Raw genomic sequence first — 27,400 nt, forward strand, 5'->3', positions numbered from 1 at the left:
AATTTTATTTAAAGTTTATTTATTAGAGAGAGACAGAGCACAAGCAGGGAAGGGGCAGACAGAGAGGGAGAGAGAATCTCAAGCAGGTACCACACTTCCAGCTCAGACTGAAGCGGGGCTCAGACTCACAAAACCATGAGATCATGACCTGATCCGAAACCAAGAGTCAGATGCTTAGCCGACTGAGCCACTCAGGTGCTGCCCCTATTATTTTGAAATGTTCATTTATTTTTGAGAAAGAGCATGCACACAAGCGGGGGAAGGGAAGAGAGAGAGACAGGGGGACAAAGGATCTGAAATGAGCTCTGTGCTGACAGCAGTGAGTCCCATAAAGGGGCTGGAACTCATGAACTATGAGACTATGACCTGAGCTGAAGCTGGACACTCAACTGACTGAGCCACCCAGGTGCCCCATGAGATTTTTATTATTAACCTTTAAGTCAAGAATTGATGCCTCTATATTAGATGCTAATTAATTAATTCTCTAGATCTGATTCCATGTTAGTAATATCAAGCCAAACAGAAATATTACAATTATGAAAGCATTTTTTACCCAAGCAGTCCCAGGAACATTTGGGAACAGGTAGAATATAGACGGTTAAAGGTTATAGTTTAAGGGTTGAAGATGAGGCTATAACTCACAAATTCAAAGTCTGGTTAAATCAACTCAACATATTTATAGTGACCACAATGGGTATGTTTTATTCACTTACAAGATACTTGGAGTATAGGTGTGTAAGAAGAGGCAATGGTAGAAGGAGGCATTCTATTGTTATTCACCTTACTGATGACTAACCACTGCCCTACTAGAGTAGAAAAAACAATACTTGCTTGTGTTTTCCTCCTTTCTTCTTAGGCTTAAACGAAACCTAAGTATCACTGATACTGCAAAGGAAAAAACACTTAAATTGGTTTATTTTCACATAAAGAGCTAGTGAGCCCATTCTTGAAATTCTGCCCTGGAGAGGCCACAAATTTCAATTTCCTTCTGTTTCCAATGGTGTATTCTATAACTTTATTTTCTGCAACTCTGACTGAGGACTCCAGTTAGGACTTCTAAGAAAATTATGCCATTAATTTACTTACTAAGATTTTTATTTGTATTTAACTTATAAAAATATATATGTTGGGAATTGCTTAATAGTGTATTATCTCTAATAACATAAGAGAAACAACCATTGTTGCTAATAAATATAGCTAGGAATGAGAGAAGCATGCTGGGATTCATCAAATACAGCATACAGTCAAGCTATTGTAAAAGCAGTCATTTATTACATGTGAACATATTTACATTTCTATATTTGTGTTGTCCAGAAGGATTTTGTTGCAAAAGAATGGTAAAGGAGGCCAATAACCATTAATATAACGAGATAAGTTTCTTGTAGAAAGACAGAGGAGGCCATAGGAACATTATATGCTAAATTCTAGGAATTGTGGATAGCTGTAGATAACTGGGTTTCAGCCAATTTTTGACAGCATATAAGTAATTTGAAATATACCAAAAGAACTTTGGAAAAGTTAAGACGAAATTTTCCTTACAGACGTGACTGTATGAAGCTGGGTTGCTGATTATAGTGTGGAAAAATAGTCTACTGTTTCTTCTAGTTCCTGCAGTTAAAAAAGATCCCACCAGTCCCAGCTTTGCACCCCAACAGTAAGTACATGGGCCCCCAGAATGGGGCTAAACATAAGGTCTTTTTTGTCCTATAAGTTGGCTCTGAAAGTTGTTGGGAAGGAAAGAGAAAATAGTTGATTCAAGTTTGTAACAAAGTTCAAACATTTTTAGGCTTACCATTGTTATTTTCCAATAGAATTTGGTTTGACTCTGCCCATACTTCTACTGTTGCCTTTTATTTCTGCTGGCCTCTGCCCGCTTTCTATGTACACTTCACTCAAAAGATGCTGGGGGTGAACCTGAAACGTATTTGTACAATGAATACAGTGACCGTATCTGTGTCTGCACAAGCAGTATGAAGTATTGTTCCAATTATTTAGACTCCTGGTGGCAAATCACTGCGTTATGATAACTGATCAGTAACTTCATTTTGCTTATATGTCCGAATTTAAGTATCAAAATAAAATTGTTGGCTGAGAAAATGATCAGAACAATTGCCAGGAAGACAATAAGATTGGCTAAGCATCTCCCAAAGTTTATACACTAGACCTACAGACTCTGGAGGCTGGCATAGAATGGGGTAGAATGGATACATTTGTATACAGGCAAAAAGGCTATGGTAAATCTTGCACTAAACAAACCTATTTGATTTTCCTTGGTGCAGTCATTCTTAAATTTATTTGACATAGGAACCCCTCCCCCTTTTCTTCACCTAAAAACTAAAACTATTTTGAAGAGCCAGAATTTTGGTAAACATAACTTTGTGAAATATAGTCTGAACAAATCCTTCATTTTACAGATGATGAACTGAGTCCTTGGAAAATGAATGATGTGCTCAAGTTCCCACAGTTCATTAGTGGCTTGCCTGGCCCTAAAATCTAGAGCTCATGATGTTCTAAGCTTCAGTATACTACACCCATCTTGTTCTGCTTATCTATAGTTCCTCAATTCAGCAGATAATTTTGCAACATTTATTTCTCTTTTTAAAAAGCTTTTTAAAAGGTGAGATGCAATTGACATTAAGCAAATTTCACCCTCTTAGTGTATAGTTCTCTATGAGTTCTGAAAAATCACCACCACTATCAGCAGTTCCATTTATTTCTTAAAATGTTAAATTTAAACGTTTTTAAAAATGTACGCTAGAATGCATTAAAATGATTTCAATGGGAATATGTTCAAATGAGTTTAAAATCTGCTTAAGAAAAGAATCTTAGTCTCGATCAATGCAGCTGACCATATACAGGATTCAAGAATGACAGTGGGTACAAGAATTATGGTGGGGAAAAAAGAAACGATGAGCCAAACAGTCAAAGATGAAGCTGTACCAAGAAAGGAGCATGTAGCCGAAGAAATTACCAGCTGGGACTCTCACTTCTAACTGACTGCCAATGCGTAAACAACCAAAGGGAAGGAGAGGAGCAGCAAGAAATCATCTTGACAATTCCTGTAAGGATTTCTGAGAAATCCTGATTTAAAGGGCTCTATCATACTTGCCAAGAACCCTTCCCCACCCCCAAACTTTTCATTCAGGGCACGACCATTTCTCGTTGGAAATACAGTACTTTTGATCTATTGTCCCTTAGTTTTTCCTTTCTCTACTCTTGCACTTCTCCATCCAGAAGGTCCCCTCTTGCACTTCTCTGAGATACATATTATTCAGTGGTGAGCTAAAATCATCATGTTTTAGTTAAATACCAGTCACTGGAAGCCCTTTGGAATCATTCAGTTTTGAGAATGGAACTCCTAATTTCAGTTTCATATCATAAGTACATTTATGCTACTTGATTATAGTTTCCAAGTGAATTCTATCTTTAAAATATCGTGTCCAGTTTTGTGTTTGAGACAAAGTGGGCTCTGATTGAAACCAGCAAATCTCACTCACTTGTATGAACTTGATTCCTTTTGGGTTTTTTTGTTTTTTTTTTCTCTTCTTGACCATTTCAGAGTAATTGGGTAAGAAAACATACCTCACATTGGACTCTTCTTTATGGATGCCACCCCCTGAGTGGGAACACATCCTGTTTGCCCTAACTTTGTCCTAGCCTGTTTGTTTCCCAAAACAACCAGCTTTAACCATGTGGGATTGGAAACAAGAAATAAGATACTCATCAGGAGGGGAGAGCGTGCCTGCTGTGCAGGTAGATCTTGCCCAATTTTAACATAAAAAGGATCTGGTAAGAAAGAAAACATGAAGCCCTAGAAAAGAACAACAATCACCATGTGGAGGCAAAATGAAAGTGGGTTGTGTATACCGACTCGCCACAGGGATTACACTGGGGAGAGGAGGCTGCTGGGCCTCTTCCGCCAGTGAGATAGCTGAGCAAAGAAAGTGCAATCCTAGTGCAAACTGGCTGCTCCCCATGTGCTACAGAGCACTGACTTCTATCCCTCTGCTCCAGCTGGGGGCCACATGTAAACCAAATGCACAAGGATGTCTAAGAATGAAACCGCTGACTCTGTCTGCAGGAAAATAAGGTCCTAGAATGGCAAGTATGATAGAGCCCTTTAAATCAGCAGGATGACCTGATCCCTCAACGGGACACTTTAATGTAAGGAGCTCTTGCTATGTGTCAGACACTGTCAGGTGATCTACATGCTTTCCCTAATTTTACACTCATAACTGCCCTATGAAATACAGACCATAGAAAAAAACCCTATTTTATGAAGTTGGAAACTGAGGTTCAAAGACGTTCTGTAACTTTGTTAAGCTCCAGATCTGGCAGTGGCAAAGATGAGATTTGAACCCAAGTCTGGTTGACTCCAAATTCTGTGCTCTCAACCTCTTTCCTGTACAGCAGGCTAATGAGGCAAAATGAACTGTTTGCACTCCATTTTTTTTCTTATGTCATAGAAACTCAAATGGGAACAGTTCCTTTGGCTACTTAAAGAACAACTTGTTCTCGTCTTCAGGATGGTAAATGCTTTATTCTCACTGCTTAGCACAAGCCAATTCTCACTATTCTTACAGAGTGTACTGATGCTCATATATGCATATGTGTTACTCCTTGGACAGTAATGGTTAATCTTTTCATGGCTAGGAAGTTAAATTAGTTAATCTACAAGCAAGAATAAACTTGAAAAGTTTTTGTGGAAAATTTACTTTTCAACCCTTTCCCAACAGTCAGGGAAGGGTATGCTGACGCCCTGTTAGTTTCTTCTGTGCATGAATGAAGCCTCCTATTCAAATGGGTATAACTTCAGTAAGAAGTCAATGCTATGGAGGAAAACCAGCACTCATTTGGTTTAGGCAAGGAAAGCTTTCTGCATTTTTAATCTTCTCAAAGGTATCATGGGTCACTGGTGTATTTGTTTTGAACATTTCACGTAGGAAAGCAGAATTCTAATTTCTCTGCTAACTAGTCCTCTTTTGTAAAGTAGGTATTAGCACATCCCTGAGTAATAAATAACTCAAAACCCATGACAACCACAGGAACGTCAGGTTTCTTCTTGCCTCACATGCTTGCCAGGCAGCTGAAAGAATGTCTGAAAAAGATATCCGGAAGGTAATGAAAGACAGAATCTTTCCTCAGATATATTTCTTGGGGAATTTACATATGCTATTATTTACCATATCCTATAGGATATGGTGAAATAGACATGACAGTCATATTGGAATGAACACAAAGCTTTATTTATGTGCCATACATATGGAAATAAGATGAATTTCCATGAAGTCCTAAGAAAAGTGCATTGACTCATTTTTCTTTTACTTTATTTCTCTTAATATAATGTGGTAACAGCCATACCACATGGGAAGTAAATTCACAGTTACAAGCATTCAGACATATTCCCTGACATGGAAAGTTTCTAGTATCACTCTTTGTGTTAAGACTCAGAGTCCATGTTGACCTGTGGGTCTTGTTGCATGTGGTGACCTGGCTAAGAGTCAGGATTTGTTAGTGGTTGCCAGCATGGCCTTTGATACCATAGTTGTAGAAGGAAACCGTACATGAATCTACTAATTTCCAATAGATTTTTATGTGAATCAAATGAGATAAGTTACATAACAGTTATTTGAAAACTATAAGACATTTTATAGAAAAGAGTTTACCCAACATAGATAAATCTTAGAAGTATGATGTGACATGAAAATCACAAGTGACAGAGCACTTTACACAGTATAATACCATCTTGATAAAACTCAAAATCAAGGAAAACTTAACAATCTATTATTTAGGTTACCTATAAATGTGATAAAACTACATAAAGAAAGGAAGGAAAGGAACCCAAAATTCAGGATAGCTCTTACTTCTTCCCAGGGGGCAAGAGGAAAGTGACCTAGATTCATAACACACAGGCAGACTCATATTCTGGTTCTGAATGTGTCATAGTTTTGTGGGCATTCGTTATATTATTTTGTTCTAAAATTTAGATAAACATCTGTATTTTGTAGTTATCATATGTTCAAAAGATAATGAAAGTTTATGTCACATGGTGCTACATAATAATAAGAAAATTCAAATCCACATTTTATCTCTGAATCATCAATGACATTTTTTAGGTTCATATATTTGTTAAATCTCTTCCTTCTCTTCTTTCCTTTTTTCCTCTCTTTCTCTTTTTCACTTGCTCTGACATCTGCAGACTTATACTGAATACCTTGGTAGCACCAGAAGCATTAGAGCAGAGATGTATAAGCTAGCATAAAAACATTGGATGGAGGCTTGGAGCCAGGCTCTATGACTTGCTGTCTGGTGACCTTCAGCAGGGTCACTACACATCTCTGTGCCTTTGTTTCCTCATCCTAAAAATGGGGATATAAGTTGAACTTATTTCACAGGGCTATTATGGAGACTAAATGAGTTAATGTCTCTAGATAGCTACCTCGCATTGTTAAACTAGGTAAACCGTGTGCTGGCAAATGAAGTATAACAATGAAAACAATGTGGTTTTACACTTGGTCAGCTTACCTGGTCAGTTCTGCAAAAACAAAAAACTAATACTAAATGCACCATCACATCACATGAATAACAGAGCTTGAACAAACAAAAACTTTTCTGTAAAAATACATTTTGAGAAAGAATAAATGATTTGTGTCTGTTCTCAGGACTGGATTAGATTCCTAAAGACAAAAGAATGGTGTTCTTCCACCAGCCTTTAAAACAGTCCTATGCATTCACTCTTCCATGGAGAGACTACTGGAAGACCTCATGGGTGGAAACGGTGGCCTCATGAGATAAACCGTCAGGCTGCTTATTAATTACCCTGATGAACTGTTGACAAAATATTAGTCCTATGAAAGTGCATAGACTTTCAAAGAGGAGGCAGACATATGCAGCGATGTTCTTGTTATTCCAAGAACTGTTATAAACTGTGGCCCCAAAGACCAGATTGTAAACTCTGTAGATCCAAAAAAAATTCAGGGATAAATCTAAGGTCTTGGTCAAATTGATTACAAGCATGGCATGAGAATTTTGTTTGCAGGAATTAATTATTCACATAAGTTTTGGAGTCTCAGGAGATAAAAACAATACATTTTCTCTTCACTTTGGTAAAAATCCTTTTTGGTTGTTATGTTCTTTTTTTGGAGAAAACTCTATAATTATTTACTGACCCATTAACTCTCAAGATTTTATAAGAAATTATGGTTTTTGGATTACTTTCAGAAATCATAGTTTTAGTATGAGAGTAGGTTTCTGTTGTTTTATTTTCTTAAAGACATCCAAGTTATGATGAAGTTGTTACAAGATGAGAAAACAGCTAGCAAAGAGCTATGACAATTGCAATAACCAGAAGTCGTAAGAACAAATATGCAAACATGTGGTTTAGGGTAGAAACCAGATGAAAAGGTTATTATGAATGTCAAGCTAGAAGCAGGAGAAAGAAAATTAGGAAAGGAATGGGAACAGAACAAGAAAGATAAAATAAACGCCAACAATATATGTTAAGAGAAAGATACTAAAGAGTTCATATATCTATTCCATTCCACTCCCTTGACAGAAAGGAAATCTGATGAAAAATCACCAGACAAGAGTGGGAAAAGATTGTCTTTGCCTTTGGCTTAAGCACAGCAATAGTCTTACACACTCTGCCTCCCTATGTAATTGAGGCCATTTTCCTGGTGTGCTCCAGATTAGGAAAAGGAAGGATAAAATCCCATGATTCATTCCATCCCTGAGTGATTTTCAGTTTTGCTTTTGTTTTGCATCATTTGTCTGAAAAGGAGAGCACTAGGCTAATGTCTGCAGCATGTCTCTCTCTCTCTCTCACACACACACACACACAGACACACACACACACACACACACACACACCCTTACATAGGATTCAGTTTCTGAAGACCATCTATCTATATTTTCCAACACTATAAAAGTGATGTCTACTCCAAGCCTGTCACCCTTGGGTGATTATGCCATCTCATCACTCATACCAATAGAGAGCTAGGTCATTCTTGTTTTAAGAGCCTGAAATGGGGGTGCCTGTGTGGCTCAGTCAGTTAAGCATCTGACTTCAGCTCAGGTCATGATCTCACAGCTTGTGAGGTCAAGCCACACATTGGGCTCTGTGCTGACAGCTCAGAACCTGGAGCCTGCTTTAGATTCTGTCTCTGTCTCTCTGTCTCTCTCTGTCTCTCTCCTGCTGGTGCTCTCTCTCTCTCTCTCAAAAATAAATAAACATTAAAAATTAAAAAAAGAGCCTGAAATGAAGGAGGTGGGGATTCTAGAGATTTTCAACTAAGCTTCTTTCAGAGATTCTATCAAACATATTTGGAGTCTATCTATTGTTTCCTTGTTTAACAAGATACAAATAATAGCCTGCTCAGAGGCTGAGAATTTGCAGTACTCAGAGGGGTGTTATTGCCGCACCCCAAAGATACTGCTGACAGGCTTTGGCTATGCAGCAGAAGGCATCTTTGTGGAGTCATGCATATGGGACAGTTGTATAGCACATTCCACACACTGTGAGAACAAAAACGCCAAGTGCCAACTGCTGACATTAAAATATGGCTTCAGTATAAAAATACACTCTCTCAGAATAGGAGAGATGTCATGGGTCATCCCTTCTAGGACAATACTAATGACAAAAAAACAGACAGAAAATAAGGTTGGGAGGAAAAGAAAAAATAACCCAACCTCTGAGCATTTAAAATATCCTTTTCATTTGGAAAGAAACCATTTAACTAACAAAGAGTGGATTGTTCTGCAGCTCCTTATTGCCTTCAGATTTGGATATAGTCATCACTAAAGTGTCTGTTTTCTACAGTTTAATTTCAAATGTAATGTAAAAAAAGAAGCAAATGTCTCATTTGGGCTCTTTAAAATGTATTACAAGTATGCATTTGTATATATGAGGCATCTAATAATGTAGTAACCCTACAAAGTCAGACTCACACAAAAAATGTTTTACATTACAAGTGGAAACTATGATTTTCAAAAGTCAAGGGAAGGAACAAACAGCTAATTTTCACTGTGCACACTAAAAATAGAAGTTAGCATAATGATGTATGTTTTCCCTCTTTAACAGCAGCAGTTAAAACTAAGCCTTCGCTAAGAGGCCAGTGTAGTATCCTAACACCCATTTAACACCACAGAGATTTAAACTCTCAATTCCCTTGACTGATTATTGTCTTCATATCAGCTTAAATTATTAACTTACTTATAGGCAATTTTGAAACAGCTGCAATACCCCATTAGTGCATGATTGACACAGAATATGCCACCATTTTTTATTTTAGAATGAACTATTTTAAACATGCTGGCATCTATGGTAAAAAATAGATGAAAAATAGATTAAAATAATAGATAACAAATAAAACAAACATAAATTAGTGATGTTTATATGGATTTAAACAAACATTTATATGTTTGTATGGGCTCATTTATCCTCTTTTCTGTTAATGAACATGTAGGTTATTTCCCTTTTTCGGAAGGGAATAACAGCATCTTGTAGGTGTGTTCTCATGTAGATATGAAAAAAACATTTTTTCTGGGAAGACATAAAACTGGATGTGGAATTGTTGTGTATAGAGTAGCCCACCTATAGATTTGCAAGATACTGATAAATTGTTCTCTAAAGCAAATGGACCAATTATGCTCCCAGTATACTATATTCCTACAAAACTGGACACTGTTAAACTTTAATCTTTCAAGTTTTCTATTTTTTTAAATGTTTATTTATTAGGGGAAGGGGAGGGATGGAGAGAGAGGGAGACAAGGAATGTGAAGCAGGCTCCAGGCTCCAAGCTGTCAGCACAGAGCCCGATGCGGGGCTTAAACTTGTGAATTGTGAGATGATGACCTGAGCTGAAGTCAGACACTTAACTAACTGAGCCATGAAGGTGTCCCTCAAGTTTTCTTTTTTTAAACCTTTTTATAATGTGAAAATTTAAACATATGAAAGTAGAAATAATATAACAAATCTTGATGTTCCTGTATTACGGTTTCAACAATTACCAACTTACAATCAATCTTGTTTCAGGCATACACCCTACACACCCCTACACACCTACCACATTATCACCACTGGATATTTTGAAGCACATCACTGACAACATATTATGGCATCTGTAACTAATTTAATCTGTATCTCTAAAATATGAGGATTCTTTAAAAGTGACTACAAAACCATTATCATACCTAAAAGATTAACAATAATATCTTAATACCATTACATATGCAGTCACAGTCCAAATTCCTAGCTCATAGGAATGTGAGCCTATGATAGCCTGATCATGTGAATTGTCAGAGGAAACTAGAAATTTAGATTTTTGTAAATTCTCCTGAAGTATAAGTTTTGGCAACCAATCCAAAAATTTTAAGAACACTGTATAAAATAAGAAATTTACAGGCTGGTGATGGTCTGAGAGCCATGTGTTTTGACACCTGGATTAGAGGTTTTCTAAATAATATGTGTTTTAAAATCTAATATTTGGATGGTTGGGGTAGTTCAGTTAGTGGAGAAGAGGAAAATAGACCCCACCTGCAGGACACTAAAAGACTACCTTGGGATGGAGGGATTTCTTCCATCCACAACTTTCCTTCTCACCCCACCAGCAATTCTCATGGTCTCTAGTTGGCGGCATCTGCCATTGTAACTGAGGACTTCTGCCACAGCTATTGATGGGGAAGTGCTGCTTTCCTTAAATTATGTTGGGTTAGGAAAAAGGTGGGGCGATGAGCAGATGAGGCACAGACTCTGGAATCTGGAAGAGAGCTTTGAAGGTAGAGGTCCTACCTCAGGCTATGTAGGTGAGGAGGTTCCGTTTCAGAAAAGTTGACTGACTTGTTCAAGGACACATATTGATTTAGTGGCATCTGCTGATATTTTAGGTTTCTTATCAATTCAAGTTTTGTATTGCTGTGTACAGTCAGCCGATCTAATCATGAGACTCAAGACCCACAGAAATGCTAGCCATTTCTGTATGCATAATTAGGGTTTCATTAAATTTAATTATTTATAATTACCCAACTAGAGACTGAATATACCATATTCTCTTCACCACGCTTGAATAAGAATTTGAAAGATCAGTGAAGTCAGTAATTAAGTATGCAGGGCCTTATATGTGTAGTAATTACACTGTAGTTTCTTGATATAGTTTCCAACATTGCTGATGGGGTTTGCATAGGGATAATTCACTCATCATTGTAGCTCTAAGTAAAATTATCATTTTTTAAAAGACAGTCTTATTATAAAAACTCTTATGCATCTACTGTGTGTGTGCATATGTGTATAAAACAGAGATGTTAAAGCTTTTAAACAATGAGTATAAGGAATAGTAGAAAGCACGCTTCTTTATGACCAAAAAATAATTAAATGTCATCTGATAGTGATATCTGTTATCATTTATTGAGTCTTACTATGCATCAGAATTGAGGATAAGTACTTGGCAAATTCTCTCACTTGATCTTTTTAACAAGCCTATGAAGCAGCTAGTTTTACAGATCAGGAGTCTGAGGCTTACATGATTAAGAGTGACCTTAGATTTGACCCAAGACCTCTGACTTCAGAGCCTATACTATTAATCTCTGCACTCCACTGCCTACCTAAGCAGATGCTTCAGATTACATTAGCATTATCTAAAATTCTAACAAAGATCACTCATCATCGTCTTCTAGGGGATTACAGAGTTGGCCAGAATTGTTTGTTCTTCACTCCATATTTCCTGTGAATGTTCTGAGACTTGATTTTCTCAAAGCCACATCTGCCTAGTGGCACTGCTCAAAATTCTGGCTTGTGTTTCTTTCTTAGCACATATTCCATCATATGTAGTTTGAAATGAGACTCCTAAACAAAGAAAGTGAAAACACCCAAGAAAATAATGTCAAAATGAATAAATCTTATAAAAGACTTACAAGCATTACTGAGGAGGTTATCTGACAATGTGCCACAAATTTAGATCTCATTTAAACATATGATGTGCAGTAGTTGTCTATAAAATGTAAACATGTTGGATATATTTTACCATCCCAAGTGTAAGCATGTTGCTTAATGAGAAAGAGCTGTTGTATGATGCCAGAGTAATATAGCATTTATGGGAAATCATATCTTCATGTGACTTTATGGAAGTAAAATTAATCTGTGAGCAATTAGGTACTGGGATGAAAATTGTTTCCTGTTTTCTCAAATAATACTTAGAAATTTAGGTATGGGCAATTAGTTGTGGTTTACTCTCCCAGGCAGCAGAGCAGATTGGTAGACAGGGACTGACCTGGAAGCTCCCTGACAAGCAAACTCTTTTAAACCTTGGCCACTCATTAGCATTTGCTCCCCTCCATCTTGAAGAGTTCACATCTACTTTAGTGGCTCATACATGAAAGGAATAGTGTCAAAAGGTTTTGGCCCCATAGTTTTTTGGGGGATTTGTTTTATTTTATTTTTAAAAGTTCATTTGCATTCTCTAGGTAGTGGTATACATTTTCTAGTCTGCTGTACTCCCCCATCATTCCCTATTAATTAATCCTATCTGCTTCACTCATTCACTCTTGTTCTGTACTTTAAGGCATTTGCAACTCTATTTTATGACCTAATGGAGAGTGACTCATATATTTAAAAATACACTAATGGGTTTTATGTGAGCAGCATGATTGGGACACAATGGGCACTGTTATGCAATGAATGTTTGTGTCCCCCCAAATTCACATGTTAAATTCTAATTCTTAATGTGATGGTATTAGAAGGTAGAATTTGGAGGAAGTGATTAGGCCATGAAGGTGGAGCCCTCATGAATGAGATTAGTAGCTTTATAAGAGACTCCAGAGAGCTCTTTTGCCCTATTCTACCATGTGAGGGCATAGCTAGAAGATGGCCATCTGTGAACCAGGAAGCAAGCCCCCATCAGCCACCGAATCTGACAGTGTCTTCATCTTGGACTTCCCAGTATCCAGAATTATGAGAAATGAATTTCTGTTGTTTATAGGCCACCAGTCTATGGTGTTCAAACACCCTGAATGGATTTAGGTAGTCACAAAGGAAGAGATAATTCTTCAAATTAGTGGAGACTTTAGGAAGGGTTTCTATGAAGAGGCGGTCCATGAAGTGATATTAAAAGACATAAAGACTCTCTAGGAGTATGTGGTGAGAAAGAAGGGTATGCTTGGAACAGGGAACATATGATCAAAGAGGAGAAATAAAAAAGGAGAATAGTATCAAAAGGACTTTTGGAGGCAGCTAGGGGACAAATTTTGGAGACAATTAAATGAGATGAAAGGTGAACAAGTATTCTTTAGATGTACCCTAATTCCTATTCCAGATACATCTATTATCAAATGTGGGCACTGCAGATTGTGAACTAGGAAGTAGGAAATAAATTGCTTACAATTTAATCTTAGACATTCTCAAGATGAAAACTCTAAGTCACAAAAGGAAACTTTGTAGGGTGACGGAAATGTTCTATCTTGAATGGGATATTCGTTATGTGAATTTTGACACGAGTCAAAATTCATCAGGTTGTACATTTAGGATCTGTTACTATGTATAATAATACCTCAATGAAAAAATTATAAAACTAGGAATCTTGTTATAAAATCAGGATAATGATCATGATGTTTTGATTAAAGCTATAACCACATAAAACTCTCTTAGGGTCAGATGACAATCTATTTGTGCAATAATACATTATGTTTGCACCTTTTCCTGGACACATATTTTCTTTTCAATTCAAGCAGTTATTTTCAGAAAACCAGTTCCAGGAGAATGTAATCTATTTTCAGTTCTGTTTTTATATGGATGATATTTGGCAAAAATATCAATTCTTGTATTTGCATCTTGTGACCAAGGGGTGCTGTCTGAACAGCATTAAGTTTCAAATAATTGAAAATCAGAAATCAAATATTCTGAGATTTCTTAAGAAGAGGAATGTATATATGAATAATCGTCATGAGCATATTGCCACACTCACAACTGGGATAAACACATTGCTGTTGTGTTGAGCCAGGCAATTCATTTGGTTGACCTTGCAGAAGGTTCAGTGGCTGACAACTTAGGTTTTGTAGTTGCACAGATCTGCATTTGAATTTTAAGTCTGCCACTTAGTAATAACCCCTCTTGTATTGATTTCCTATTGCCGATGCAATAAAGTGCAACAAAATCAATAATTTAAAACAACACAAATTTATTATTTTCTAGCTCTGGAGACCAGAAGCCTAAAAATGCATCAGCAGGGCTATGTTCCTTCTGGAGGATCTATGGGGAGAATCCATTTGCTTGCCATTTCTGGTTTCTGCGGGCCACCTGGATTCCTTGGCTAGTGGTCCCTTCTGCCTGCTTCAAAGTCAGCAAAGGCTGATTGAGAGTTTCTTGTGCTGCATCACTCAGACATTCCTCTGCTATTGTCAAGTCTCTCCGCACTTCCCTCTTATAAGGATGCTTCTGATTATATTGGGCCTCCCTGGATAATCCAGTATAATCTTCCCATCTTAAAATCCTTAATTAATCACATCTTTAAAGTATAAGATAATATATTCACAGATCCTGGGGATTCAGACATCGACATCTTTGGGGAGGGGTGTAATTATTCAACCTACCATCTTTCATCAGTAGAGTAGAAATAACAACACCTATATCTAGTGTATATACTTTGTATACTTTTAGGGTTATTGTAAGAAATAAATAAGAAGGCACAAGGCATGCATTGAGCAGAGTTAGTTTTTAGCATTAATAATGATAAACTTAGTAGGATAAACTCATCTCTACTGTCCTAATGAGTGATGGTATAACCTTGGGCAAGCTATTTTGTGTCTGAGAACTTCAGCTTCCTAAACTATAAATGAAGATACCAATACTTAATTTGCCAGAATGCATTAAGGATTAGATATAATATATGGTAGGAACCCAGAAGTAGTAGAAACTTGATAAAAGCTCTAAGAATAATGACAACTATCAATGTGATGATGTTGAAAGGTGGAACAATTGAGGGGAAACTCTTTCCTGTTAGAAGGTGAAAGAATTTGAACTGACTTTATTCTGCAGGTCAGCTTGAATCAAAGAGGTTTTTACATGCTTGATTATAGCTTCCTGATTAGTCTTTCTTTAAATGCTTATAAGGAGCTTCAGAGTTTTTGTTTTATTCCTTAGAAACATTCTGGAAGTTTACATCCTTTCACTTTGCACCAAATAACATATTCCTCATATTAAATCCACTTAGTGACAACAGAGCACTACCTTTGTTACAGAAGTGCAAAATGATTGACGTATGTATATTTATGGGTTTAAATGTTAGTAAAAACCTTTTTTTTGTTGTTGGGATTCTATTTCCCCTTTGATACACACATATATACTTACACACAGAACCAGACTGCTTGGGTTCAAATACTGGCCCTCTCATTTACTACTTGTCTGTATTCATAAAGCTACTTAGCTTCCTTTTCTTCTGTTTCCTGATATGTAAAATGAGTGTATGAATAGTAGGACCATCAGAGGATTGTCAAAGGTCAGACTGTGGGAAGGATTAAATGTATTAATACATATAAAATGCTTAAAACAGTACCAGGTACATATAGAGACTGTATCGGTATTTATTACTAATGTAATTGCTGTAGGCTTTGAAAATACCATTATAACTTGTCACTTCACCTAAAAAAAGTTGTCTACATGCTAAATGATGGATTTAGACAAGGCAGGCACCAATCATCCTACAATTTATTTAGGGCTGGTGACACACCATTGTATTTTCAGAACAGTAGGGTTATTAGGAGTTTTCAGAGTGTACATTCTGTCCAATCCTAGAGAGAAATCCGAAAGGATGGATAATTTTACAAGGGAAAATTTAGATATACATTTGGATATTTTACTGATATGTTTGGCAAAATGCAGTTTAATAATAACCATTGAACAAACTCGGTTAGCAAGAAAGGGCTCACGTGACAAGATTCTTGTTAAAAGACTTGGAAGCTACTATAAAGCAACACAAGCTTTATAATGTGTTATAAAGCAACACATTAGTCCTGTGTCCATATCCGGTCCCTGGTGCATTGTGCTCTGTGGTCCATTTCTCTCACTATAATGCAGGAAGCTGTATTAGCATGGTTATTTGTGACCCTTGGCATTTAGCATTACAATGGATTAGTACTATATTTAATATCTTATGGAGTAAAAAGGTATCATTCTTAAGCAGCTGAAATTTTCCACACAGCATAAAACAATCCCAGATGATGAACAAAAAAGATGAATTTTTTAAGCATTTCTTTATGATTTAGTTTCTACCTGAATAGGGAAATTGTAACCTTAAAATGCCAGTAATCGTCTCAAAATGTTCTCTATGGAAAATGTACAGAGTAGAACGTTCATCCACACACTTTGAATGCAGGGTTCTAAGTAACTGTCCCTTTCTCTGACAGCTGGCAAAGCCTGCTGGCTCTCCCAGCCAACTCCACCGTTTTATAGGTGTGAAGATGGGGTTCTGGCAAGGTTATCTTACCTAGCCAATGCCAATTAATTTCTTAGAAGTAGAAGCTAGATAAGAATGGTAGTGTCCAGTTCTTTTTACAATATCAAATTATTTGTTCTTTATAAATTTTATGGACTATGGAAGCCAAAGGAATCACTGTATCCACATCTTTTATTCCCATGTCCAGGCTATAACGTAAAAACACATTTAGTTAAATATGATCATAGTTTGCCATAAACTCCAGGTCTCTCTTCTGTGCTGTTTTTTTTCCTTGCCAGCAAGTCTGTCATAGATAGGATTTCTCTCAGGGTTCCCAAAAGAGATGATTCTGTGAGCCAACTGACAGAGGGCCAGGACCCTGAGGTCGTCGGCTCGTATTCATATATAGTTACATATACTTTCTTATTGAAATGCGTGTTTGAGGCACAGCCCATGTATCAGCTTTTCCAACTGACCTCATTTAGAATGAGGATAAAATGAATTGTTCCTAAAATCCAGAAGTTGTCATGTTTCATGTCTTGTAATTCTGCTATGGCAGCAACAGCTGATTGGATCATGGATCTACAGCCTAGGAAGCCCCAAAGAGATGGTCCCAACCAGATGGTAACTCATCAGAACTAACCAGATTATTTTTGTTTTAGAAATGAGACAGAGGGAGAGGGAGTGGGAGAGGGAAAGAGAGAGAGAGGGAAAGAGAGAGAGGGAAAGAGAGGGAAAGAGAAAGAGAGAGAGAGAGACAGAGAAAGACAGAGAGAGAGAATAGAGTCAGGGGTAGAAGCTGGTGCTAAATTGTGAGAATGGCTGATACCAAGGGAGGGAAGAAAGAAAGGGCTCATGATCCTTAGAGAACAACAGTTTATTTGGATCACTTAAACTGTAGGATTGCTGAAACAGTAAAGATTTATTGAATACCTACTATGTGTTGGGCACTGTTCTAGGTGCTTGGGACATAGTAGTGTATAAAATAAATAAACCCTTAACTTCATGTAGTGTCATTTTAGTGGGGGAGGGGAACAGACCATGAGATGTTGATGCAATAGATAATTGTAGGTTAGAAGGTGATTAAGTGCACTATGAACAAAAATGGTAATGCTTGGTGAGGGGGAGCAAGAGAGTTTGTAGTGGTGGTAGATGGCTTGTTATAAGACTTTTTTCTTTATCAAATTATTTTTTATTGTGATAAAAAAACTTATAACAAATTTTAAAACTATTTAGAGCAGACCTAATTAAGAAGATATTTGAGTGGCAACTGGGTGCCTTAGTCGGTAGAGCATCCAACTTCTGCTCAGGTCATGAACTCACGATTTGTGAGTTCGAGCCCCCCATCAAGCTCTGTGCTGACAGTTCAGAGCCTGGAGCCTGCTTCAGGTTCTGTGTCTCTCCCTCTCTCTGCACCTCCCATGCTCATGCTCTGTCTCTCAGTAATAAATAAACATTAAAAATTAAAAAAGATGATATTTGAGCAAACACTTGAAGGAGATGAGAGAGTTAGCTATGGGGCATAAATGCTAATGTCCAGTAGATGAGGGCCTATTGTTCTAGTCCACTTTAGGGCTTGCTATAATGGGTTGGATTAAGGGAGACCCACTGAGAAGTCACCAATAGCCGCAATCTACAAGAGCTGCTAAAACAACACTGGAAATGTAATGGAGTGCTTACCAGAACTTCTCTCAGAAAGAGTATTATAATGTGGTTGCAAAAAATCTTGAAAAAGATGTTTGAGGTAGAGTGGAAATCCACCTCAAGAGACACATAATCCATGATTCCTAAACTGCCTTCTAAAAAGAATAAGTTCCATTTGTTGTAGGCTTTTATTTAGGGGATATTTCTCTTTCCTGAGTGAATTTTGCATTTTGGGGTCAGATTTGAATTTCTTAGGAAAACAGTACAGGGTAAGCCCTGCCACTGAAGCCCATCCTTTCTACTTTTCCTCCAAGTAATTCTTAGCAACTCTCCTAACATTGGAGAATACTGGATTGAAAGAGTGACACATTATTAGACTGCATAAACATAATGGACACTGTTGCATCCCACCCAGTTCCTCTGTTTCCTTTCACTAACCCATGAGCTCACCCCCCATCTTCTGTGCTTTGCTCCTAACAACTGGCACTTATGACTTCCTGTGGACATGGGAGCCACAGAAGCTGCCTTAACTGAACAGAAGGACCTGAAATGTTCTGTCCTTTTCATTCCCAATTTCCTTACCCATTCTTGTCTTTTAGTCAGTGCTGTCTGAAGTGAGGTATAAAAGCTCAGTTCCTTTATCTCAAGGAGGTACAAACTCTGAAGAGTGATTTATATTCCAGAGATGCTCTGAAATCAGGCTGCTACTTAGCTTCTTTGCCTTCCCTAACCTGCTTCTCTCACTCTCTTACTGGTCTCCCTTAAGAGCGCTTCCTAAATAACTTTCACCTCAGATTTGTGTTCAGGGTAAACCCTAACTATGACAACAGATTGGCCACATTCATTGTCTGATTATAGCTGTATAATTCAGCTCTCGAAGGGCTAACAAGTTGCCAAGAAGTTGCATGGAATTCCTCATTTCTCTGTTTACCTGAACTTTTCCTGTTCCTTGAAATTGGAATGAGCCTAATTAATGCAAACGAAAAGACCTTTTCCAGGAAAACAGTGGAAATCTCAGATTCTTAGATGCTTCACAAGGAGCCATGAGTACAGTAGTTCTTAAATTACGGCAATATAGGTGTTTGCTTCAGTAGCACATATACTAAAATTGTGTTTACCTTTTGTAAACATGTAAAGACATCTTTACTTAACACTGTTGAGTGCACAAATTATTAAACTCCTTTATCAAATAAAAAAATTCCAAAAACTATTTTTTTCCAAGCACTTAGGCATTAATCAAAAATCTGATCAATTAAATTTCCTGGAACAGCTTACATGACTAGAATTTTGGTATTGCTGATTATTTTTTAAAAATCAAATATTTAAAAAATCAGGCAAACGTATATAAATGAATACATTGTATGTTAGCTAACTTGACAATAAATTATATTTAAAAATAAAAGAAATTAAAAAGTAAAAAAAGAATTAAGTTGTGTTGTTCCTCTTTACATAAAACAAGTGACAGTCCTTTAATCACATGGACATATCAGTAGAGTTTGTGTTTTAATGGAATAAAAAATTACTTATTATGCCAATGTTTACCTATGATCTCTCACGGTAAAAATGGAATCTGTATGAAATTATGAGTTAACTGCAGCTCCTGAGATACTTATCTATACATAACTATAAAGGAAGCATCTTCTATAATATGAGACAAAGCAGTTTAAAAATTTAATTGAGAAATGCAACCAATTAAATATTTGAAAAATAGGAAAAAGTTTTTGTAGTCAAGAAAACCACATACTTAAGGAAAAGTGTTAATAAGATGCTGAGTCAGAGAAAGCCAAATAAATTGATGGTCTCAATGATTACTGTAATATGATATATAAATGGAAGTGTGAAAAACATAGAATAACCAAACAAATCTTGAAAAACTGAACAAAGTTGGAAGACTTAACAATACTTGTTTTCAAGAATTACTATAGAACTATCATCATAAAGGTAGTATAGTGCTGGTGTAAGGCTCAATGCAATAATATAGAGAATTCAGAAATAGGCCCATAAATATTTGATTAATTGATTTTTTTAATAAATGAAGAGCTAAAGTAAGTACATAGGAAAAGAACAGTCTTTTCAAGAGATGCTACTGAAGCATTTGGATATCCATATGGGGAAAAGGAACCTTAATTCTTACCTTACATTATACATAAAAATTAAAAAGGAAAATACACCCAAACATGAAAAATTAAAACCATAAAACTTAAAAGTAAGCCTAGGAAAAAGGACTCATGACACTGACATGAACAAAGATTTCTTTGAAAACAAAACGTACACACCATAAGAGTAAGATTGATATACAGTGTGCTCTTAGCTTTGGGAGTAGATTCCCACAATTCATCGCTTCCTACCATACCCAATGCTCATCCCAACAAGAGCCCTCCTCAATGCCCGTCATCCATTTTCCCCTCTTTCCCGCCCCTACATCAACCCTCAGTTTGTTCTCTGTTTTTAAGAGTCTCTTATGGTTTGCCTCCCTCTCTGTTTGAAACTACTTTTTCCCCTCCCCTTCCTCCATGGACTTCTGTTAAGTTTCTTAAATTCCACATATTAGTGAAAACATATGATATCTGTCTTTCTCTGTCTGACTTATTTCACTTAGCATAATCCCCACCAGTTCCATCCACATTGCTGCAAATGGAAAGATTTCATTCTTTCTAATTGCCAAGTAGTATTCCATTGTATAAATAAACCACGTCTTCTTTATCCATCCATCAGTTGATGGACATTTAGGCTCTTTCCATAATTTAGCTATTGTTGATAGAACTGCTATAAACAGTGGGGTATATGTGACCCTATGCATCAGCACTCCTGCACTGTTTGGATAAATTCCTAGTAGTGCTATTTCTGAGTCATAGGGTAATTCTATTTTTAATTTCTTGAGGAACCTCCACACTGTTTTTCAGAGTACCTGTACCAGTTTGCATTCCCAGTAACAGTGAAAGAGGATTCCCATTTCTCTACATCCTTGCCCACACTGGTTGTTTCCTGCGTTATTCATTTTAGCCACTCTGACCAGTGTGAGGAAGTATCTCAATGTGGTTTTGATTTGTATTTCCTTTATGATGAGTGATGTTGAGCATCTTTTCATATGTCTGTTGGCCATCTGATGCCTTCTTTGGAAAAGTGTCTATTTATGTCTTCTACCCATTTTTTCACTGGATTGTTTTTTGGGTGTTGAGTTTGATAGGTTCTTTATAGATTTTGGATACTAAACAACTTAATTCTTTAAAAGAGAATCTTCCAGATATTTCTGGACTGTAGATATAGCTTCCTTTGAGTTGAAAAATTATACTAGAATACTATAGCATTATATTACTCTGGATATTTTGGGGCCAAATTACTGCAGAATAGACATAATGATGACAGTTTCAGAAGATGAAAGATTATGTTTCAGGATTTAATGTATGTTCTCAATAGAGGTGCGAAACAAAAGTTTAAGGCAATAATCTCACAGATACCTAGTAGAAGTTGTAAATTTATGTTTTGGAAAGGAAATAGTGTAGAAGAGGTTTTAAATATATAGTTCCATATTCATAGAAACAATCATAGAGATTTTGGTTTCTTATCTAACTCGTCATACTTTAGAGATACCAGTAAGAAAGGTTTCATCCAGAAATTGCTATATATTACATATTCAATGTATTCAAAACTGCTGCAGTATGATGGGCTAACATTCATTTTTTACATATAAACTGATAGCTATATGTGCTTCTGTTATAAGCAATCTTTATTAATATAACAATGGCTAGCTGATAAAGAGTCATTCAGTGAACCTGCACTAAGGTGTCTCTTTTGGATATTCATGGACTCAATCATTTTTTTTTTTCAGAACATCGTGTAATCAGGCAGTGTTCAAGTCAGGGGTCTTTAGTTGAAAGAGGTAGGAACCCACATAAATTGGCTTAAGAATTTGGGTTATGAAAAAGATAGAGTGAAGCTCACAGAAATCCAAGAACAGGATCCAGTATGTAACTGGGCCTGGGGACCCAAAATTATAAAGCTGTTAGGAATGGAGGCTACGCTATCTTTTCACGGTAGGGGAGACAGGGGGACAGGGTTATGGGATCTCAGCTACTCTGTGTATATGACCCATCATCACTCTGCCTGCCTCTTCAGCTTGTAGGTAATTCAGAGAGACTGATCCAGCTCCTGTTATATCATGAGAATTCTTGATACTTACATTTCTGACCCTGATTTGCTAAATAGCTAAGTGTTTTAAGTATATGAATTTCCAGGCAAGATTGGCCCCACTTAAGGTTTTTAGTCAAATCTCACAAGGCATAAGTTCTGGAAGAATATGAAGGAACTGACTACCTGAGGGTCAATTGTCACAGCTGGTTCAGTTAGCTGTGATCAAGGAGAGGGTATGGGGTCACTCAGTAGACAACATGGTTATGCAGGGTAGCAGGGTCTGCCACAAGTAAATGTTGAATGTTTGTTGAATGCATGCATGCATGCATGAATGAATGAATGCATGAATGTGGTATGTGAAAAAAGAATAAAGTCCAGGGTCTCGAAGATAAAACCTGGTGATGCTCTAGGATTAAAGGCAATAAAACACAGACGAGGAGGCATTAAATGTATTTACAGGCATTTTATACCAAATATAAACAAGCTATATTGAAGGGTGTTATGCCATCTGTTCACCACATAATTACATGGTTTAGGAGCCCTGCCTGCTTAGAGGAAGAAGACTAGATTAGAAGAGTAACAGTATGATTCCATAGTCCTAATTCCCAATATTATTTCCTTCTGCTTTTAGGTTTTAGCTAGTTATTCTGTGGGTTTGAAAATATTTCCTATTATCCCATGTAGCAGACATTCCCTCATGTGTTGTATTGTGTCCTAAGGGGGAGAATGTAGTTGGCATGTTAGTGGAACCTTTGTTTCTTGATTGATATGTTTATTATCTTGATCTGGAAAATCTTCTTAGAAAATTACAGATTGCGATGGTTTGGCTTAGCTGTTTGCAGCATACTTCTGCACTCCAAGGATGCTTGTCTTTTGAGCTACCCTATTTTTCTTCTGGACAAGAGACTATTAGGGTGGTTCTACCTTTTTAAAATAACTTTTTTTCCCCTATATTTCTTCCTCTTAGACTGCATCTCATAAGGCAGCATGCACTTTCCTGTACATCTTTCTTACCAGGTCCGGAGTTACACTGTTCTCAATGTATAGGGAAGACTGCTTCTTGTAAGTCCCTTTATCGTCTTCCCTTGATGTGCTTACAAAGTACTTCTGCATTGAAGTTTTTGCTTTCTCAGCCATAAACCAGGAATGATTTGGTACTTTAAGGGCTGAATATGCATCTATCTACAGCCCCACAGAACCCAGAAGTTTTGTTTTCAGGGATACTTTTGGGGAAGACTGCATAGTTCTGCAAACAACCTGCTAAGGCACCAGGTTGATTTTCACTACATTGTCTTATAGTCATCTTTGCCTGCTTCCACTTGACCTTCAGAGATCTTATCCATACCAACTCTGTTAAGAATGCTGTGCTGACCCACAGCAGACCCACAAGGCCTCAGCCATGTGCCACAGCAACATCTGTCGGGGAAACATTCACAGTTTACGTTCGACACTCATGAGCAGAAGCACTTTTCAAATGACCTTTCTGTTGGTAACACTATAATCTTGTATTTGGGTATGTTTTACTTATCCTTATCCTAGATTTCTAAGCAGTTTTGAGCATATTAATCAATTCTACCCTCTCATCTTCTCCCATATTGCACTTGGAATCTCTGGAAGTAGGCTTTATTATCAACAATCTGAACAAATATCATCTGGCCAAACAGTTACTCATGTTAGCAGCTCAGAACAGACCTGTGGATCTAGCAGCACTCAGGGGGATAAGGTGTTAGTAGATGTTTCATTTTGGTTCTTGTGTTCTGAGTATCAGGGCTTAATGTATGAATGTATATATGTATGTATGTATGCCACTCCATGCTGTACATTATATCCCTACTACTTATTTTATAACTCTAAGTTTGTACCTTTTAATCCCCTTTACTCTTCCCTCTCTGGTAACCATTAGTTTGTTTCCTATAGCTGCGAGTGAGTACCAGGATTTTAAAGTGGCAGGGAAATTTTACCAAAATCTTCCTGTAGCAGTTTACAAGTTCCACTGCACATATTCCAGTGTCCTTGTGACATTCAGAGACTCTCTTCTTTAATTACAAGCAGATGTGAGGATCGAAATATCATGGTTGATAAAGTAAGTAATGTGGCAAATAATTCAAAGAATTATAGCTCATTTTCTAAGACAGGACTAAGACAGAAAATCGCCCTGAGAGGAAGCCTTTTTTCTTTGCCTCGGAAATTTTCACCATGGATATATTTCTTATTTAATGTATTGGAGTGACCTTGCTCTAATGCTTTCTCTTTCTGATCATTCTTTAGCAATAAACCAGAAATAGGAAACCACCATCAGGTTCCAGCGGGAGTTGGATGTCAAATCCACAAAGCTGAACTTCAAAGTGTTTTAACAGATTAAAAAATAGAAGACCACAGAAACCACATGGACCACAGAAGGGAAAAAAGCTTGTTTACAAGGTCAGTTCAAAGTGTAGTCAAGTGAATGACCTGTATTTGGAATGGAACTAACTGTGCCAGAAACAGCCAGGTACACTCCTGAAGACTAAGACGAAGGCAGGTTGAGTGTGTATGGATCAGCGGGAATGAGCATGGATATGTGTGTGGATATGTAGAAAGTATGAGCAGGGTCTATCCCAGTACTCATTGTAGGTACTATGTGAGCTCTTTTCCGTTGTTTATCAATATAATCTTTAAGTGTTTCCTTTTGTTGCTTTCATGTCTGCTCCAAACTTGCAAATTCCCAACACACTAACTTCTTCCTCTATCATCAACTCTGTCCCTTCCTCCAGACAAAGTACACTCACTTGTCATCTTCATGGTCACTATTATTTAAGGATTGCTTACTATATGTGGGCATCCTGCTGAAAGCTAGACACCACTGCTTCATGTAATCGTGACAACATTGATAGGTTTGGGGTATTATTTTACCCACAGTTCTTAAAATGAGGAAAGTGACTCTTCGGGAGGTAAAGTAGTGTGGTCAAAGTCACACAGTAAGGACTTGAGCCCAAACCAGTCTTACTTTTAAAGAAAACTGTCTATTAGCAAAAACAAAAATATACAACAAAACACATTTTAGACTATTTATCAATTACTCTAAAAATGGTGACATGAATAACCATCAAAAATCTACCTCCCCTTTTATGAAATGAAATAAAATGAATTAATTCGTGATACATAGATTTTTTTTAAAAAAATAAAAAAGTGGTAAGACCAAGATTTTAAAAATTTGAAAGAAACAACTAATCAAAGAGGCACAACCAATAAAATTAACTTCAAAAGCACGACAGCCAGGGATATAAAGCAAAATATTCTGTCCCTGGTGTGTCCTCCCTTGTGCCATAGCCTTATGCCACCTGCCAAAGCAGTGACGGGCATCATGAGCAAGTAGAGAAAACACTCACTAATATCCTAAATATGGCTATCATCTCCCCTTCCTAACTGAGAGGGGCTTGCTGAGAAGAGAGAGGTGGGCCAGAAAAAGTGAACACCTAGGGCTGGTTCTGAAGGAGGAGCTGGCCCTAGAGTCTTAGGCTGAGCTAGAGAAGCTACCCAAGATGGCAACAGGCATGGGGCTCACCTCCTAGGGCCTCCTCCTTGGTGCAGTAGATCCCAACACAGGACATTTAAGAAAGAATGACCAAATCTGGAAAATACTGCAATCAGGATCCATATGCTTGGCTGGGAACTGGCAGGCAGGGAGCGAAATGTCTGAATAGGGAAAGGAGGAAGCAAGCACAAAAGGCCTTACCAGGGCTAGCCCTACCTTGAAGAAAAACTGAAGCCAGGGTTGAGAGTGCTAGGAAGCCGTCTTCAATTTTATCTTAAGAACGGTTTCTGACCTCTGTAATGCTTTTAAGGGATTACCATGTAAACTTCCCAAAGACCCATGGAGAAAAGGTCACTGAGAAGTTCCAAATCTGAAAGCCAGCCCCAAGAGAGGTACTTGACACCTGCAGAGAAACAGTCACTTCAAAGGACAAATGACAGGGTTTCTCCCAAGGATCAGGATGTAATCCCCTCCCTGGGCAGAAAGCTCCAGCTTTTTGTGGGCAGCTTCCCAAATTCCCAAGAGGACAGATCTCACTAAGTCAAGTGGCTCTCTTGTTAATTACTGCAAGAGCCTTCTAAATCTCAAATGAAAAGATTGGGTTGCATGCAGTTTTTTATCCTTGCTAAAGACTGAAAGCTTAGCACTTCATCTCCAATCACGGCTTCTCCTCTGTGGGGCAGAACGTGTCCAGCTATGTATGTGATGTGTTTCTCCAGACCACAGACCTAATCAGTATAGCAGGCTTTAAATAATGATTAGATTTTGTGGCTAGTATACTAATACTGAGCAAAATCCTAAGCATTCTAGAACCTCATCTAGAAAATCTGGTGTAGATAGGGACGGGAAATATACACATTCCCAGCTTCCTTAAAATTAAATGTGTGGCCTCCATCTGCTAAAGCAGATTCTTGCAAACTGCCAGAGAACATAGAAGAATATAGTTTCAGGGCCAAAAAGCTAGATTATATTCCTGCAATGTCTTTTCCATATATTCAAAACATTCCTCTCTTGGGGTTCTGTGGCTTGCTGATTAGCAGTGCAGTTGCACAAAGCAGAACTCTTCTGTTTAAATAAACCTAAGATACCTCAATATTGCTCAGGTTAATACATCAGGAAGAGGGGGAAAGCTCAAGTACACATTTTGCTAAGAATATGCTATTGCCTTACCTGTTTGGAATACAACTAGCATTTTTCTAACTTTTTGTCAGCAAGTCTCCTCTTTTGCTTTTAGGTGACACTGCTTTCCTCATTCCTCTTCTTGGGTAATCTCAGAACTCAAGGGAAATTTTGTTCTTTTTCAGAAGATGAGACCCTGAGGAGTGAATAAAGATCTGCCCTGGATCATAAGGATGATTAGAGACAAAACTGAGATCTCCCAGACACTTATGTTCTCCTGCATCATGGTGCATTCTCCTGGCATTCACCGTGTTCTCACAGGGCTTGTATGGAAACGGCCAGCCTAGACAGACAGTTTCTCAAAGTCTCAGACTTCCTTGTCCTCCCTTCCTTCCTTTCCTTTCCTTCCTCCTTCCTTCCATATTTTCCAATTAATAATATTATCTCGACATATTTTAAGCATAATTCTTAATGTTCTTTATTACAAATGGCATATATACATGTTCACATATATGTGTGTTGGCTGTTTTGTTTTTTTGTTTTTTTTTTTTTTTTTTTTTACAGTTGCCTAGCT

The 27,400-nt window shown here is 37.4% G+C and overlaps 1 long non-coding RNA gene across 2 annotated transcripts in view; it reads left to right on the forward strand.

Moving 5' to 3' along the window:
• LOC144228013 (uncharacterized) overlaps positions 1-27,312 on the forward strand; it is a 66,397-nt gene extending 39,085 nt beyond the window's left edge. The window contains exons 3-5 of one of the 2 annotated variants that reach the window (XR_013334094.1): positions 1,542-1,654; positions 24,462-24,614; positions 27,012-27,312. This is a non-coding gene — a long non-coding RNA (uncharacterized LOC144228013). The remainder of the gene's footprint in view (positions 1-1,541; positions 1,655-24,461; positions 24,615-27,011) is intronic. The other variant, XR_013334095.1, reaches the window with a different exon arrangement.
• Positions 27,313-27,400: the final 88 nt, after the last annotated feature.

The sequence above is a fragment of the Crocuta crocuta genome, unplaced genomic scaffold (assembly GCF_008692635.1).
Source record: "Crocuta crocuta isolate KB4526 unplaced genomic scaffold, BGI_CrCroc_1.0 scaffold162, whole genome shotgun sequence".
Classification (NCBI taxonomy): Eukaryota; Metazoa; Chordata; class Mammalia; order Carnivora; family Hyaenidae; genus Crocuta; species Crocuta crocuta.